This window comes from Protopterus annectens, chromosome 12.part0 (genome assembly GCF_019279795.1).
Source record: "Protopterus annectens isolate FY-2018-M chromosome 12.part0, PAN1.0, whole genome shotgun sequence".
Classification (NCBI taxonomy): Eukaryota; Metazoa; Chordata; order Ceratodontiformes; family Protopteridae; genus Protopterus; species Protopterus annectens.
The window spans coordinates 467143358-467160839 of NC_056746.1; the positions used below are offsets into that span (position 1 = coordinate 467143358).

At 36.1% G+C, this 17482-nt stretch overlaps 1 protein-coding gene across 1 annotated transcript in view; it reads right to left on the minus strand.

Moving 5' to 3' along the window:
* Positions 1-17482, minus strand: part of TMEM114 (transmembrane protein 114) — a 1025745-nt gene that overhangs the window by 140666 nt on the left and 867597 nt on the right. The window lies entirely within an intron of this gene.

Here is a 17482-nt window from a genome sequence, read left to right on the forward strand (position 1 = left end):
ATATTTGTTCATTTATTTGCTAAAGTGTTCTGTTGATTGACCAGGTAAGATGACTGGTCTGAGAATGTCCTCAATCTTGGTTCAGATGACACCGAGATAAACTGCAGATGATTACAAACTTGGAGCTGTCATTGGAAATGTCTTAATTCTATCAGCCTTAAAGCACGATCAAATCTGCATTTTGCTTCTTTTGTATTTAAAGATTAAGGCTGTGGTGTCACAAGGAAATACCTTTTCTCTGAGCTAAGAGCGATCTTGGAGTCAGTATATTTAAGAAGCATTGGGTCTAGGGCAGTTTCCCCTGTAAATGCAATTTATCAATGAAAGAGCAGATTTCACTGGTTACTGGTTTGCTGTTCACTTTTATACTTTGTGATTGCATATTTATGTAGCCCCCATCAAAAATAACTAAATAAATAAATATGAACATTTGTCAGTATCAAAACTAAACAAATTACATCTCAATAAAAAGAAAATTGCAAAAGGGGAGTGCATAGTGGAAGAAAAATAAAAAAAAACCTTTTCGCGTCTTAACCTGCTAATGACAGCAACTTCAAGGATAAATGTCACAGATGACTAAAACTGTGAAGGTTTTCCATTTTCCATGACATATACAAGTACACACACACACACACACACACACACACACACACACACACACACACACACACACACACACACACACACACACACACACTGCTTTGCCAAAGTAATTACATATTGCCTGTCAGCATCTTTACATTCTTACTTGTGATTATGCAAATTGAGCGTATTAAGGCTACACTCCAAGTTACATTTAAATTTACAGCAGGGCTGTCCAATATGAACACGTCATAAGTGACAAACTTCAATGTTGTTTTGAGGTAAGAAAAGGTTGGTCCCAAAAGAAGACCATCCACTGTATTGTATACATGCTACCTCCAATGGCATACCTATTAACTGTCCAGATTTTCACTGAATGTCCAGATTTTTGCCTTATACTTTTGGTCTGTTACTCACAAAATTTGTGGTTTTCTAGCAAATCAATGAGATGATCTGAGGGCTGACATTACCAAATAATGACATACATTTGAGCTTCAGACTTCAAATCCTTCAGAAAATGTATGTTAGCAGAATGCCTGGTATTCTAGCAACGTTCTAAGTTTATAAGAGAAATATTTAAAATCTGTCCCTATTTTCAGGCCTTTGTCCACCATTTTGTCAGGCTTTGTCCAGATTTCTTGTACTAAGAGGTTGAGAAATATGTCTGATGGACAGGGAAAGTGGGTAGGTCATATGGGTAGGCCATATGGTCATAGATGGGTTCTTTGGCTGGAAGATGGGAAGCAGAACATCTAGGATGCCCCTTAGTTCCTTCCTGGTCTAGCTGTAAGTTTGGACATTGGACTTTGGGTGAATTGGAGTGCCAGTAGACCCAGCGTTGGATGTGGGGACCTGGGATGGCCATCAGAGTGATGGGGTGCATGCTTTCTCTGATAATAAAGTAGTTGTAAGAGTGCTGAAATCAAATGTGTGTTGTTTATGCAATAACAGCCCATAAAACTGATATATTTTAGTAGCTGTTCATGTACATTTCTCAGAAATTTAGCAAGTGATCTTTTCATAAAAATTGTATATAGTTTTGAGTTGATTTGGAATAAGGAACGTTATGCAGAGGCCATATGTTAGTATGTTTTAACAAAGAAAGAATGCCTGAACGATTAAGTACATGTATCTGTTGTTTCACTACTCAGGGAAGTAGCATTTTCAAAAAGGAGGAGTGATGTACTGCACAGAGGATATGCAACTAGGTTCCAGTATTTCCAAATAAATTTATTTTCTTTTAATAAAATACACTAGGCCATTCTTAAACTGGAAGCAAACTCTTTTATCGATATTGCTGAAAGGTTCATAGGTAGTAAGAGGATCACAGTACTGATTGTGGAAGCTTACTGTCCATTTTTTATGAGATAGTCCTTAAGCGCATTCAGGAAATCATCATTTTACAAATGTACCATGCACAAGCACAGTGGATTCTTTAAACAAAGTACACAATGGCTAGTATTACCCAATAAGGGGGACATTCCCCCCCCAAAAAAAGTTGTATTTAGCAAAATTTGTAGCTTTCCTGGAATCCCTTCTGTATTTAAGGAAATCTTGAAGATGCTCAAGACCGAGTTTTTTTTTCATGTAGCTCATTTTCAGTCTATCTCTAAGTTTCATTTCAAAAAGGGATAAAGGGGTATCCCCCACACAAGTTTTCTCACCTGTTACAGGAACAGTCTATCCTGTACTGATTTTACCAGAAAAAATACTTCATTGTTCTTTTAAACACTGACTGTTCCTAGCATCTCTTCCCAGGTTACTATTTCCAGTTCCATCAGGAGAGGAGTTTTCATACCTTTTGGGATTATATATTGCAGGAAAAACAGCAACAAAATGATCAGTGCTCCACAAAAGAACTAAATCCACAAACTTCAAGAAAAAAGTAGTAAAGACTTTATTTCATTAAGCGCTTTTCATTTGGCTGGATAGCTAGACTTCTTCAGATACAATTAAAATATTCAAGACACAATATATAACATAAACGTTAATCAGCTGATCCACCCTATAGTTAAAACAGCTGATCGAAACCAACCAATACATACCCTCACAGCCTAAACCAAAATCCTAAAACACCCATACCATGTATTGTAACTACTTCTAATTAAGTTAATTTAAACCTACTTACATGTTTATTAATAATTATTAATAATCATTGTTTATATGTTTATAAATATTAAAAAAAACTTGCAAAATACTTAATATCCTATACGAGGAAATATAAAAGTATAAAAATCAAAAAAATAAAAAATACCAAAAATGTATACAAATGAGTTTCTGACATTAGATGTATCCATACTCAAAGTCCATAAACTTTTAGTCAAACTAAAACAATTAAGCTAATAATACAAAACTCATACATCCCTCCTACTGGGTCAACTCTACTTGATAAAATGCTGTACATAAGATATAAAATTCATTAGTAGTGTGTACTACTACTAACTGCTTTAGTTTATCAGTGATATTTTCTGTCCGCGTGTTTTCTGCGGCCGAATCACCCAAAGTTCCACTAGTAGAAGTTTGCTGCAGTGATGGCAACCGTTCTAACCAAGAGTTTAAACTAATGGAAGGTGATTCCATAAGCCACAATGGTTCTTGTGCTGTAATATTGTTGCGGTGACTTTAATATTTTTAATTATTCTGATTTTAAAGTGGATTTGGTGCTGGCCGATTTGTTAGCAAAAGGACTTACTTTTGTCCCCACTGTAAAAGCTAATATAACTGATTTAATCACAGATTTTAAGTTATTTACAAGAAAACTTAATTTTAAATTATTGTTTGGGAGGGGCTACCTACAGTAACACCATTTTATGTATCTAGTACTTTTTGCCCTCAATTACCTATCGCTTTGTTTGAAAAAGTGTGCATATTGGATTTTTTAACCAAGCAACTACAAACAAAAAAAGTTGTACTGTGAAATTTAACATAACTAGGAAAGAAAAGGAAGCTTTATCTGTGCTTCAGCAAGCCTGTGTCAGAACTATGAAACCGGATAAAGGAGGCAGGATAGTGATACTAGAATTAAATTAATATAAAGAAAATGGAAGAAATTTTAGCAAGTGAAACATATATTGAAGTGTCCAAAAATGAGTTAAATATAGCTTATGCTAGAATTTGTTCTACTTTTGATGAGTTGTTTATTGAAGCATGGATAGATGTAGGAATTGCCAATTTTCTTGATATACCAGCACCAAAAATACCTACTATCTTTGGAGTTCCAAAGATTCATAAGTGTATCACTAACCCCCCTATGAGACCACTAGTGGATGCTAGAGCCAGCATTACATGTGCTTGCTCTAAATTTATTGACTACATGCTTAAAAAATATGTAACTCAACAAAGTCAAATTTGTAAGGATTCCTGAACTTTTTTGGCCAATCTAAACAATTTAGAATACAAGGATGACTTTAATTTCCTTACAATTGATGTGAGGGATTTATATTCTTCCATCCCACACAAAGAAGGTATTGAATGGGTTGGCTTACTGCTACAAAGGATGGGCCCCCCCCCCAAAGTGAAGTAAAATTGATAGAAGAGTTGTTGGACATTGTTTTGTCGAACAACTTTATCACTTTTAACAACAGATACTTTTTACAAAAGATAGGGGTTGCCATGGGCTCCCCCTGTGGTAGCAGTTTTGCCAGCCTAGTTATGGCATTCTGGGAACAGGAATACATTTCTGGAGTAACACATATTATGGAACAGATTAGTTTCTTCACTCGTTTCCTAGATGATATATTTATTTTATTTAAAGGAAACAAAAACAAAGCTCTAGCTTTGGTTACTCAGTTGAACAACACGACTGATTTTTTAAAATTCACACAGTGTTTTAATAGTGATAGAATATCCTACCTTGATGTAGATTTAAGAAAGGATAGAACAAATAAATGCCTGAAAGCTAGTATATTTAGAAAGGAAACTTATTCCAGTACTTTCCTTCACTATAGTAGTTGACATCCATTATTTCAAAAATGTTCCATAGTAAAAGGGCAACTAGTAAGGGTGTCCCGAATGGTCTCAGATGAACAGGACTTTTTGGAGGAATGTGACAAATTAGTAGGTATGTTTAAAAAGAGGGGCTACCCGGATGTACTACTGGATGAAATAAGTCAAGAGGCAACAAGAAAGAGACGTTTAGGTATTTATAGACCTATTTTAGCCCCTAAACCCTCTAACACTGTCTTAGATAGTGTTATTGACCAAGAAGGCATTTTACTAGATGAATTACCTAGTAAGCCTGTGGATCGATGTAGTTTTATTCTTACGTTTTGCATGGAAAGTTACGAATTTGTAAACATAGTACAAAAGAACTGGGAATTTATTAAAGCAGATCTATCTATTGTTAATGAACTACATGATTTTCCCAAGTTAGTGTTTAAGAAAGGTAGGAACTTGAAGAATTTGTTAGAAGTTCATAAACCTATTAACTTTAGTACAAAATATGGGGGTGTGTACAAATGTCATATGTGCCCATGTTGTAGATATATAGAGGTAGGGACAAACTTCTCTATTAGAGGGGTTAGATACACCACTAAACATAGGTTTGATTGCAACACAAAAGGAGTGGTTTATCTTGTTAAGTGTTATAGCTGCCCTGCCTTCTATATCGGAAAGACTGATAGAACTTTGAGGGACAGAGTATATGAACATTTGTATAGTATTAGAACTAACAAAGTAGATAGCGCTTTAGATAGACACACTCACTCTTTTCCCAATCATGGTTTTACGTTTAGAGCCATAGAATGTGTCATCTCGGATTCTAGAGGTGGCCCAGTATCGTTGTTACTTGAAAAAATGGAATTGTTTTGGCAATTACATACGTTTGCATGCCACTATCCAGGCATTAATGAGATGTATTCTATCAAGTGTATTTTAAAACTCAAAAGTCTTTTAAGATAATTAGTGTCATGTACTGTTTAGATTAGTTTTAAAAATTTGCTTAGGGTAGAGATGTATAGTACTTTATATAGTACACACTACTAATGAATTTTATATCTTATGTACAGCATTTTATCAAGTAGAGTTGACCCAGTAGGAGGGATGTATGAGTTTTGTATAATTAGCTTAATTGCTTTAGTTTGATTAAAAGTTTATGGACTTTGAGTATGGATACATCTAAAGTCAGAAACTCATTTATATACATTTTTGGTATTTTTTATTTTTTTGATTTTTATACTTTTATATTTCCTCGTATAGGATATTAAGCATTTTGCAAGTTTTTTTAATATTTATAAACATATAAACAATGATTATTAATAATTATTAATAAACAAGTAAGTAGGTTTAAATTAACTTAATTAGAAGTAGTTACAATACATGGTATGGGTGTTTTAGGCATTTTGGTTTAGGCTGTGAGGGTATGTATTGGTTGGTTTCGATCAGCTGTTTTAACTATAGGGCGGATCAGCTGATTGATGTTTATGTTATATATTGTGTCTTGAATATTTTAATTGTATCTGAAGAAGTCTAGCTATCCAGCCAGACGAAAAGCCCTTAATGAAATAAAAAGTCTTTACTACTTTTTTCTTGACATTCATGGATTTAGTTGTGGAGCATGGATTATATATTGCCCCAGCACAGATCGTGAAAGCCTTTTGTTGAAATGGACGATGGTACCTCATGAGATCAGGTAATACATGAACAGACATCTTAGATGTAGTTTGTTTGTAATTAATCACACAGGCTGTCATTGCCTTTACCTTGTATTATACTTCCAAAATCATTCAGTATGCTTCATCCACCTTTTTCAATACTACATCATATATGGAATATGCGCTCCTTAACAACTAAAAAATGACAGCACTTCATAAGAACGGTGAAGAGGGCATTAACTATTCTCTATGTCTCAGCATCTCATTATCTAGACACCAGTAAATGCATTTGTCTGCTGCAGGAATGTCATTAATTTTACTTCCATAAGAATTACAAAGGCATGATTAAATGCTTATTGAAAGAATTCCATCTTACTTTTTAGCACTTTATAGAAAAAGTGATGGGGTAGATCCAGGGAATGTACACGCCTGGTCGGTAAATTAGAGGAAATCAATAAATATCTATAAAACAGACAAACTCCTACAGCTAACTTCATGACTTGTACTTATGGTACATAACATTACTTTCAGAAAGGTAAGTGAATATTTTATACTTTACCAGGCTGTTACTTATAGCCAAGGTTGCATGTAAGCTCTGTATTGTACATATATAAATGCCGTACACCAATGCAATACAGATGCAACAGAACATATAAAACAGTGCTCAGACACTTAGGATAAATCAAGATATATACTGACTCATGTTGGTGCAGAGAGCAAAGTGCAATCAAAATGAATCGAGACCCCAATGCAGGATAATAGCAGATTATCTCAATTGGCTAAACTACTGTCGCAAGTAATCAACAGTAGAGTTCCTGAAGCACTGTAATTTTCAGATTATGTGAACTAGGAAAGTACCTTACTTCCCACAGTTTATTTAATTAGTACCTTGCCCAACATGTTCTTAATAATAATATTCAATGAATATACTAAGGCATAAAATTATGAGCATGATTGCATATGCTTAAATCAATTTCTGCAATAAACTACTTAATAATTCCATACATGCCCCCATGACCTTCTGAATATAATGACCTCTGACCTCTTCCGCATACACTGCTTGCAAATAAATTACCTGCCACTGCTATTTAGTATCAAGAAGATACATGTTGGTGTCTGTAAAGGAACAATTCACTGCTTATGGTTTCATCTACTAGCATTTCCCTTGAATTGTATGTCAACACATTTATGATGATTAATAAGCTGTGGTAACTGTTGATAACTGCTCAGCAACAGATGCTGCACAGCATAATTCTATAAATGTGAATGTATACTAACTACTAAACCATTGCTTTATACATGCATTCATTATCTAATTATACAAGTCAAACCACAGACCTTTTCAAACATACATAGAAAACAAGTAAAAAGCACAAGCTGGCTAAATTAAATGATAATAAAAATGTAAAGCACACAAGAATAAATGAAAACTGCTATGAAAAGTCCAGTTTTACTGCACTCCATTCGTTATGGCTGTAGCATGACAGTCACTGTCATGAAAAGTGCAGTGTGTTTTTGATTAATGGGGTTGCCTACATGGGACAAAAATGACCATAAATATTAATTTGGTATGTTAGCTTTTCGTTGATCTACTAAAGTGAAAAAAAATGTCAGAGAAATGTCAGCTTACCATTTCAAATTATTATTTGATTTCATGAAGTTATTGTAATTAGTTATGAAATTCTGACTGTATGAAACACAGTGATTTCTATTTTATGTTTTTTGTATAATGCTATTAGGTACCATTTTTACATTTCTTCCTTGGATTCAACGTACTTTACAGACTGATGTGACGTTGGATGACCTTGGATGAAAACAGCAGACTTTACAGTGTGCAGTATCTTATTCTACAGATTATACTCATCATATCTGTATGCGGCTAATGATATTCGGAAAAGGTGATTAACTGATATGTATCTCTCAGATAATTGATCAGATGTCTATGCACATCCTGAAGCCATAGCTTTGCAAAAGAGAAAAGAAATAAAAAAACACATAAAAAAATAAATAAAAACAAACCTTGGCACCGAATCAAAATTCTCATTCTATCAGTAAAGCTTAATAATTAGCACATTTTCCATTCAAATGCAATGCTCAAGCCTGCCAACAGAGTACAAGGTCAAATGTTTTAATGAACTGCCCAACATGAAACTGTTCCTACTGTTCCCAAGAAGTGGCGTATAACAAACTGATTTTATCACCTGAAGCAAAATTATAAAAGATTAATAGTATTTAGTACTCTGAAATATTCTAATGTATGCAATTATATTTTTTAACACTGCCTTGACATTTTGAAATATAATGCATGCACCATGAATGATACATTCATTAACACTGCTGCCTCATATTGCTTGATCCACCAGTTTATTTCTCAGCTGGGATGCATTCTGCGCAGAGACCATGCTAGGTGATACTGGTTTGCTCCCACATCTGCAAAAAACACACAATGTAGTAGGCGAATTGGTGAGCCTCTAAACTGCTCATGAATGTGTATTTGCATGTGTGTGTGTGTGTGTGTGTGTGTGTGTGTGTGTGTGTGTGTGTATGCGTGTGTGTTTGTGTGTATGCGTGTGTGTATGTGTGTGCAGTTGATCGAGTTTTCAGAAACTTGAACTCACACTGTAGTGTGATTACGGAGTTGTTATATATAATCTGCAGGCAAAAATGTAAAACAGGTAGATTTTTGAGGTTTAAGTTTTTGGAAACTTGATCACAAGGTCTTTACAATATTTTTTTGAGTTTCCAAAAAGTCGATCATCTGACATAGACTCGTGTTTGTGCGTGTGTGTGTGTGTGTGTGTGTGTGTGTGTGTGTGTGTGTGTGTGTGTGTGTGTGTGTGTGTGTGTGTGTGTGTGTGTGTGTGTGTGAGTGTGTGTGTATGTTTGTGTTTGTTTGCACCTAACAGACTTGCATCCCATTTATAGGTTCATAGGTTCATAGGTAGTTACTAGGCTATCGGCCCAAGGGCCTAAGTAAGCCTAGCCAATAAGGTTCCCTGGCTTATGCCACCCAAGAAAGTTAATTTCCTGTGCTCCTGCAGAGACACAGAAGTGATCCCCAGGATGTATTTCCTATTTCCAATCCACTCATCAAGATTTTTCTTGAAGAGTGTTAATGAGTAACTTTGCTTGACATAGATGGGTAGCCTGTTCCAGAGTATGGGAAGTCTCTGGGACAGGAATCTATCCCTCCGGCAAGTCCTGTTTATTGTGGTGACAAGGTTTAGGTCCCTAGAGCATGTAGCTCTGAGGGACTGGGATTTCTTTAGGTGTAGCATGTCCAACAGCTTTGGGTTTAACATAGCTTTATATGTTAGCAGAGATCTCCTCAGAGTAGGCAATATGCTACAGAGTAAAGCTGGTGTTTTTTGAGACAGTCAGTGTAGGGCATCTGTTTGAGGCCAGTAATTTTCTTTGTGAGGTGCTTCTGTGGCCTTTCCAGCTGCTGCAGATGTCTTGTGAGGTACATTCCAAAAGGGGCACTGTACTCTATAATAGGTCTAATGAGTGCTGAGTAGAGGGGAACAATGACCTCTTTTTTCCTGGATGAGAACCATTTTGTGATGAAGTGTGCCACATAGAAGTATTTCCTGACTAGTGTGGTGATGTGATTATCAAAGGAGAGAATACTGTCCACCTGGGTCCTAAGGTCTCTTATCACACATTTAGCATTAAGTAGACTGCCGTTTATGTGGTAGTTCATGAGTACAGAGTTTTTACTAGAGGGGATGACAATGCACTTTTTGGCACTGAGCTTGAGGCCGTGCCTCTGACACCAGGCATCTGTCTCAGTGAGGCCCTTCTGTAGGATGTCCACATCATTTGGGGACTCGACTATGGATCCTAGTTTGCAGTTATCTATGAACTTCATTAGCCAGAGGCCTTCTGTGTTAGCCTGTACTTCAAAGAAGTAGATACCAAACAGGAGAGGTCCCAGGAATTGAACCCTGTGGTACTCCACTTGTCACTTGTTTGAAGTCAGATTTGGAGTCTGCAACTTTTACAGTGTGGGTTCTGTCAGTGAGCCAGTTGGCAACCCACCTTGTGATGTAGGGATTTATACCTAGTATAGTAAGTTTAGCTATAATTCCAGAATGGGGGATGGTGTCAAAAGCCTTGGCAAGGTCAAGATGGGCTGTGTGAACCACCTTACCCTCATCTACGGCTTTGGTGACTGCCTCAAAGAAGTCGATCAGGTTCAGAAGGCATGATCCACCTTTCACAAACTCGAACTGGGTGGGGTCCAGAGTTTAGAGGTTACCAATGTCTTTCTTTATGAGTTCCATGATGATACTTTCCATGGCCTTGCAGACCAGGCTCATCAGGCTAATAGGGCATAATTCCCAGGTCAGTGGTGGGACCCCCTTTGTGGAGTGGGATAACTGTTGCTGTGTACCATTCAGTGGGCACAAAGCTTGATGTGAGACTATTTGGGACTGGGTCTCTGCTTTGCACCCATTGAATGCTGCGATAAGCCTCAGCTCCCCTTTGACCTGAAATAGACAATGTGGGTTAGCAGAGAATTAATGAATGCATGCACTGTGCTTGTGGAATGTCTGTGACAGTATCCTTATAGTACACAATATATGGTGCATCACTCATCTTCATAACCTTTCTGATGATAGAGTGCCAGGCAAAGAATTCTGTACCACTGTACTGAGCCCATCAAGGTATGTTGCTGCCAAAACACTAGATTTTAATTAAAAGAATTCCCACTAGCCCAGTTGTGATTTATGTATACTGATCTACTATGCATAACTGTCATTAAATTCTTCTCACTGTGCATGTCTTTCAGGACTGCTACCTGTTCATTGCAGTGTACTTACTTGAAGGATTATTTACCATGTACTCATATGAGAAAGCACTCTATTTACTTTAGCCTTCTCTCCTCTTTATTTTCTGAAACTGTTGTTCATGACCTCTAGACTAAATAATTCTAACTTATCTATATGTTTACAGATATCGGTCAAACATATAAAAATACCTCAAGTGATAAGTCATGCAGTAATAAAAGTACAAAGCAGTAGATAGAACCAAGTACAATTCCATGGCTGAGGAGTATAAACCAGTGGAAGGCAAGTCAATAAAACCAAAAATGCTTTAATTCCAGAGTCATACATACAGATATTCACATGATATAATTGATTATCTTGATATACAGATGGTCAAGGATGAAAGGAATATGGTTTCCACCAAAATATGTAGGAGAGACTGTTATTGTCCTTCCTATGTACATTGAAACAGTATGCACCCGGAACATGTGTTCCCTAATATATTGAAGGGACAAATGGTAAGTCTCTAGACTCACACTAGATGAAGTAGATTTTGATGCAAGTCTAAAGCCGATTAGTTGTTAGTTTAAAAGTAGGGGGTACAATGAAACAGAGGTGAATGACATCAGTGCATTAGTTGAGTAATAGAAGTAGTGTTGTTTGTCTTTTCTGCTTTTCCCAGTTAGAGGTCACCACAGAGGAACTCCGGTCTGCTAATGATTAGGAATGGATTTTTATGGTGCCGAGTTGCCAGCCCAATGCTCAACCTTCAGCAAAGGCACGCCCATTCACGCATGTCTTTCAGAGGCCACTCGACCGCGGGGAGGAGGTAATAGAAGTAGTGTTAATAAACCCTATTTTTCTACACCACAGAAGGAAAGGTGTCTGGGATATAAATGTGGCAACAGGCTTTCGTTTACACTAACTTATAGTAGTGATATAGAAGAAATTAGACAAATTGCCAGGAAAAACTAGTGTATTCTAAAAACAGATGAGAATTTGTCACAATTGGTGGGCATGGGTCCTGCTTTTAGTTACTGGAACAAGAAATCTTTGAAGCACCAGCTAGTTACCCTGAAACAAGACTGGTTAAGTCTGTTAATGAATCTATAGGTACAAAGGGATGTGGGGAATGTAGGTACTCTGCTTTCATACATGAATCATGTTCCTTTATACATCCAGATCTGGGAAGGATTTTAACATTAAAGTATCAGCGAACTGTTAAACCAAACAGTTTGGTTGCCTTGCCCATTGCACTTCATGCAGGAAATTCTATGTGAGAAAAATGAATAGGAATTACAAAAGCGGATCAGAGACCATATGTACTGTATGCGGAAGGGCTTAGAGTTTAGAACCCTAGCCAAGCATAACAAGATGGAAGGGGAACAACACGGGATTTTTTTCCAGGTGCTGGATGTTATAAATGAAGGAATAATATTAGGTGACGTAGTGAATAAGACTGAGTGTAGTGAGACACATTGGATCGTAAGGTTAAGAGCACATAAGGGATCTGGCTTAAATGACATGGCCCCTTTAAAACCTGAATTGAAAGGGAGACCATTAAGGAAGTAAGACATATATAGACTGTAGGGTGGATATCTAGTATTGGTCATGTGTTTTAAAATGTAATATGATTGGATGAATGTCTGACTATATGCACTGTTTAAATCTCTGTTTTTTATGACTTCAATTTGAAGAAGCAATTGGTAACTGTGAAAGCACTTAACTCTGGAATTGAAGCATTTTTGGTTTACTGACTTGGCTTCCAGTGGTTTATACTCCCCAGCCATGTAACTGTACTTTGTTTTATCTTCTACTATGTTTACAGATGTGTCACAGACTGCAGGTGTCATATAGATCTGTTCATAGAAACCAAAGGAATTTCAATGTAATTCAGTCTATGACCAAATACTCTTTGTCAGTACCCAACATCAGGCTATACCCTACTCCAGGAGGGCTAGACCAGTCACATCAGAGGTAAATTTGTGAGTACCCATATAACTGTCTAGGTTCTATTTTAAGAAGGATAATGTATTGCACTTTCACCTGCAGAGACTGTCATTTCCAGAGGTAGGGGAAGAGCTCTGTGATGATTCTATCTATCCAAATCATTTTATTTATATATTAGTAAAAATTTAGATTCACAGTTTTGATATTAGTGGAATGTTTTGACATGCAGAGACACATGTGGTCAAGGACAACAGGGTCTTCATTGCCAGAGGAGGTTAGGTGTGGATCCTGTTTCAAGAGTCTGTAAGACACTGAACATAGGGGAGGATCTTCCAGCCCTTTCTTGGTAGTTCAGGATCTTCAATTCAAGCTGGTGAGTTTCTTTGGTAGGAACCCCTGCCGTCTTTTAAGTTGTTTTACATGTCTAGTAAGGTGAATCTCAAAGGAAAATTGTTCTGAATGATTGTCATTATCAATGCTAAAGGCAAAGAGATGATGACCTGTTAGAGCTGGATGATATTGCCTTGGAAATTAGTTGCAATAAGTAGAAGGATATTGAGACTACAATTTTTCCATGATGATCAAAAGAGAGGGAGCTATCAATCCAAGTTCCAAGGCACCAAACTACATTTTCTATTTTATGGTGGGGTATTGTCACTACTGTATGTTGAAAGCAGCAGTGTTTACTAAATGCAAAAAGACTACACTCGTTTGCATTCAATTTCAACCCAGTTTCAGTACACAATGAATTTGTGAATGTCAATTTTAGTTGGAGGGTGAGGGTCTTGGAGGGAGAACTTGTCAGCAACTCTCAGTTTGCTGTTATCTGCAAACTTAAATAGCCAAAGGTCTTGGCTACTGATCAGGAGATTTGAAAAGCAAATGCCTGAAAGAGGAGTTCCAACACTGCTGCTTATGAACGTATGAACTTACTGCTGGTTATGAAGCAGGTATGGCTTACCCTTTGGTTTCCAAAGGGGACCACAATACGAATTTAAGGAATCCTAGTACAAATGCAGTAATTGATGATGGGAGTGATGATATTGAATACTGTGGAAACACCACCCCAGGTCCTGCCCCTTTAGGGCAACAGCTGAGAAGGTCAGAAAGGATCCAGCAACAGAACTACAAAAGACAGGAGACAATCCAGTGTGAACTATCAGGGGGATCAATATCATGTACCCCAAAACAATGCAGTGAAGGAAAGGGGAAGGGGGAGGCATGTGAATTGGTAATGAACAGGGTTCTAACTGAATATGTGACTTATAGTGAATATATAGTGATTCTGAATGATCACAATGACTTCAAGATTTACAATCTTAGTAGTATACAGATTACGAAGGAATGGGCCAACTTATTTCAAAAAGGTCTGAACTTTGTTCCTAGTAGGAAATTTAATATGGACAAAACTATACTGGATGTCATGCTATTTTCCAGAAAACTTAATCTTAGTGCAACTTTAGGTAAAAACAACATTAGTAACTCTAATATATGCAAAATGACAAGTTTATTTAATCCTCTATTACATCCTACTATACAACTGTTCCAAGAAATTTGCTCGAAAGAAATTAGAGATGTTTCTAGAAGTAGAGAACAATGTGTTTCACCTAACGTAACTATGAAAGAAATTGCCCTTCTTGATTCTATTTCCAACAATAAATCTATTCGGGTTATGAAACCTGATAAAGGGGGTGTACTAGTGGTAATGAACCAGGACAGGTATGTTGACAGCATGCTAGGACATTTCTTTGATGATGGTTACAAACAAATTTCCAGAAATGAGTTAAATGTAGCATATAGAAAAGTAGATGCTGTCCTGTTGGATTTACTTTTGAACGATCAGCTGACAGAAACTGAGTACAATTTTTACACACAAAAATATCCTAGGATCCCGACTATTTTCGGGATATCCAAAATCCACAAGAACATCACCAAACCACTTTTGAGACCAATAGTAGATGCAAAAGGGTCCAAAACCATTTCCATAACAAAATTTGTGGACTATCACTTAAAAAAACTGTTTGAGTTTGTTTAGTCACATAGTCAGAGATTCGTGGGACTGTCTTAAAAAAATCAAACAGAAATACTATGACAGGAACATTTTTTTTGCCACAGTTGACATTAAAGATTTGTTTAATGTGATTCCACATTATGAGGGAATTGAAATGTTCTATGATTTTTTATGTCAGTACACCAAATTTTCACATACTAAAATATTAACATTAAAGATCTTAATGGAACTGGTTTTGGAAAATAGCTTTCTTACATTTGAGGAACATATTTTCAAACAGAGGTCAAGAGTAGCAATGGGTGCAAATTGTGCACCCATTTTTGTTAATATTGTCATGACTCAGTGGGAATTGTCCAGTGTTTTTAAATCAGATGGGATGGCACATTGTAGATTTTATGAACACTACCTGGATGACTTCCTAATTTTTGGGATGGGAATTATGACCAGTTGTCAGAATTGTTACTGTTCCTGAACAGAAGTACCACTTTTTTGAAATTCATAATGGAAATTAACAAGGAATCCATCATTTATTTGGATATACAGATCAGCAAAGATCACATCAATTCACTATTTTGTTCCACTATATACAGGAAGCCAACATACTTAAACTCCCTTTTACATTTTGACAGCGGGCACCCACTCCATCAAAAACAATCCTTAGTGAAAGGACAGTGTGTGAGATTAGCCCGCATGACCAGTAAATTGGAGGTTTTTCACAAGGAAAGGGGTGTTTTATTGAGTATGTTAAAGAAAAGGGGCTATCCTGAAGAGTTTGTGACACCAATATTGGAAGAAGTGACAAACAAAAGAGTGGAGGGTCATTTCTTTCCCTTGCTAGGGCTTGACATTATGAGATTATGTACTCCAACACAGAACAGTGTTATGACAACTGGGTTTAAGAATGGGTTAATTCTCACCTATACTCCACAATTCCCCCTGATACAGGACATTATTACCAGAAATTGGTTTATTTTAAAAAAATGAGGGCAATATTGGTGGAAAAATAGTTGAGACACCTCTAGTGGTATATAAAAAAGACACCAGTATTAAAAATTTAACAGAAAAAAAACAAAGAGAGGAACAACAAAGTCTATTCAGGTAAAATGACACAATGTGGACATTGCAACCAGTGCAAGAACATCTTGGAAGGTTTATAAAGTATTCCTAGTAGGACATGGTTGGATAAGACTCAACCACAAGAGTAATTGTGGTACAAAACAGGTGATCTATGCAGCTATATGTCAAGAGTGTCTGGGTTTTTATATAGGTAAAACGAAAAATGCATTCAAGATGCGTATTTACCAACACGTATGATACTGGGAAAAACAACTTAAAGAATGCACTAGCGAAACATATTAGCATGCATTCAGGTCACCATTTCAAGTTTATAGTATTGGAGCAATTTGTTATGGATGAGAGGGCGGTCCCATTGACCAGCTATTAGAATTTAAAGACCTACTATGGCAACTAAGGGTTAATGCCAACTCTTACCCAGGATTGAATGACATGGTTTCTATTAGTAGTTACCTTAAATTAAAAGCTGACTTTTTGTTCTGAATTAGAGACAAGGTATACTCATGCATTTAAATTGTCATTTTTTTTGTATTTGATTATGATTGTTTAACACACAATTTTTTTTAAAGATTTATACATACATATTTATATGTTATTGTTTACTTTTTGCATGTATTTTTATTTACTTGTTATATATGGTATAGATGGATGTAAGACATGTTAGTATTTGATCATGTCTTATTACTTTTCAAAAAGGGAGTCTACAGTTTTAATTCATTTTATTGAATTAATCAATTATGTATGTTAATTGGTGAATCTATTGGAGTATAAAAAGGGCAATCTGGCTATGTGTTTCATTCTGAAGAAGTCATTTGTAAATGGTGACAAAAGCGCTCAATAAATTGGATTTACTTCATTTCTTGGATCTACCCCGTTTGTTTTTTTGCGCTTTGGTTTTTAGTAGTTTTCTTTTTGTGTTTGATATATATCTATATATATATATATATCTATATATATATATATATATATATATATATATATATATATATATATATATATATAGATATATATATATATATATATATATATATATATATATATATATATATATATATATATATATATATATGGGATCAGTACTGATCCCCGAATGAAAATATCACTAAATCACTAACGGCCGAGCATACTTACGCGAAAGTGCTTTTCACCGAAGAAGGACTTTTGCATAAGTATGCCTGTTGCGGAGGTCACACTACGGTTTGAATAAGGGAAAATTTCCTTTTCCCCACTGTAGTGCGATCTTGGAGTGAGAATATTAAAGTAGCGGGTGTGTGGGGGGTTCAGAGAGGCTTGCCCCCCCTGCAAAAATGTTAATTTAATGTTTTTTTTTGTTTAACACACTTTAGTGAAAGCGCTTTCGCTGAAGTGTGTTCGGTGATAGTGGATTCGGACTGTTGAACTTTCGTTCAACAGTCCTAGATCCATATATATATATATATATATATATATATATATATATATATATATATATATCTTTTTCGGGGCAGCCAAGAAGCACAAAA